A 2,399-nucleotide genomic window follows, 5' to 3' on the forward strand; every position below is an offset into this window, starting at 1 on the left:
GAGAGGGTCCAGAGGAGGGCCACTCGCATGATCAGGGGGCAGCAGTGCAGGCCCTATGAGGAGAGGCTACGGGACCTCAACCTGTTCAGCCTCCACAAGAGAAGGCTGAGGGGGGATCTGGTGGCTGACTATAAACTTGCCAAGGGGGACCAGCAGGCAAGGGGAGAGTCCCTGTTCCCCTGAGTACTACCGGGGGTAACAAGGAACAACGGCCGTAAGTTGTCCGAGAGCAGATTCAGGCTAGACATCAAGAGCCTCTACTTCAAAGTCAGGGTGGCTAGGATCTGCAACCTACTTCCAAGAGAAGTGGTGCTCGCCCCTACCCTGGGGGTCTTCAAAAGGAGGCTAGACTGCCACCTAGCCGAGGTCATTTGACCCCAGCATCCTTTCCTGCCCAGGAGGTCAGACTTGATGCTCTGCTTAGGTCCCTTCCAACACTACCAACTATGAAACTATGAAACATTCTCTTATGTACTGTGATTTTACAGAATGTTATTTTCCGTCTCATCCAACAGCTGTATGTGGAGAGGAACTTCTAATGCCCCCTTCTGAGATTATAGTTGTTGCATCTGACGGGCTGTATTTTCAAGCTTAATTAATGGCACTTCACACAAACATTGTTAATACAATGTCAACATTTTACTCAGGATAGAGTACATAGTGCCATTTTTCTGGTATTGATTATCTAGTATTGTCAACTTTGTGAAGATATGCAGCTGCTGAAAATGAATGTAATCTGCCCCCCAAATTCATGATTTCCTGTCTGTTATCAAGGTAAAATATTGCCCACAGCTGTTTTTTTGGCCCTGGTCATGAAAACATGTATGTGTATAGACACCTTGTTTTAATCATATTACAAGTCTAATTCAATGCCATGCGTCTACCCAAGTATTCAGTTGTTTACAGCTGAGCTCAAGCCTCAGTCCACAGGCCAGATCCAGCCTACAGAACCATACTATCCAGCCCTCAGGGGCCCCAGTGGGTCTCAGTCTCAAAATTTGATGGCAAGGGAGCAGTAGCAACAAGCATTTCTTCTCTGCTGCCAAGTTTCTGGGTCCAAGGGAGCCCTGCATGCTGGAGAGCATGCTAGATCAGTGTGGAGATGTGGCCTGGGTCCCACTCGAACCGCATGGGAGTGAAGGAGGTTGAGTGGGGTCTGATCCTGATACATGGGTCATGATGTGGCCTGCAGATTGTCCCCAGGCCACTTGTCCAGCCCTTGGCACCAAAAGGATGAGCAGCACTCGTTTACAGGACTAAGGGCTTAAGATGTTTGCCGCCATTGCTTTGCCTTCCAAAAGGAGGCAAAACTAATTAATTTTGATAGGACCAAGTGTCAAAAATAACAATATCATGGTATTCGTCACACACTTTCAGAGAGCTTCTGAAAGGAGGCATTATGTTTCTTATATCATCAGTTTCACATGCATCTTCCATAGTAAATCTTGCAGAGTTTGGGGGAGACATTCCATGAGTGAATCAATGCTAAACTGAGGGTGATAACGTTAAGAAAGGAGACTGAGCGAGGAAAAAAATACAGCCACCTTCTGTCAAGGTGGAAACCAAACTAAATAACTTTATTGTACAAACCTCTCAAAACTCGGCTTATATTAAACACATCTTTAAAGAAATAGTTCTTTGCTAGCTAATATTTTAAAATCAGTGTAAAAGAAACATAAAACTAAAAGCTCTCAGTCTGAGTTAAATTAGCTTTGTAATTAATTTCAACCCATTTTAGCAAAACCTCCACTGACATCAATAAAAAAGGGATCATGCCTCCTCAGGGGACTATTCAGTGCAGTGTGAAGAGAACTGTTGGCCCACTGGGAGTTAGGCACCTAGGTGCTTGTAAAGATCCTGCTAGGGACCTAGCTGCATCTTTAGGTGCCTAAATACCGTTAAAAATTTAGCCCTAGGGAACCAAGTACCGGAAACAGAAAATTATCTTTAAATTCTTTATGCACCATTCAGAAAGTGTTCTTATCACCAGTGAATGTACTGATTATACACTAACATTTAACAATTTGAAAAACATTTGCCAGAGACAATGATAAAAGACCAATGAGAAAAATATTGCATGTAGCTGAATGAAAGGAGACTTTACAAAGAAAGCGATGTGATATGTTTTATATTATCTATATTGTATTTTGATGGATGGCAACTGTAATGTTTTAAAGAGATATCATCATCAGAAAAGCTCTCCAAAATGGAAACATTTTCCCATAATAATAATAGTAACCCCTTAGATGAAAATAAACATGGGACTTGTCAATCTAGAAGTTGTATACTTTAGAGGAATAAGTCACCTAAAAATAAATGGCAACCACCAAACTAGCTTCACAAAATATATTTACAAAAAATAAAAAAAATTAAAAGAAAGAAACAAACTTATATTTTAT

This window comes from Crocodylus porosus, unplaced genomic scaffold (genome assembly GCF_001723895.1).
Source record: "Crocodylus porosus isolate Cpor-Errol unplaced genomic scaffold, CroPor_comp1, whole genome shotgun sequence".
Taxonomy (NCBI): Eukaryota; Metazoa; Chordata; order Crocodylia; family Crocodylidae; genus Crocodylus; species Crocodylus porosus.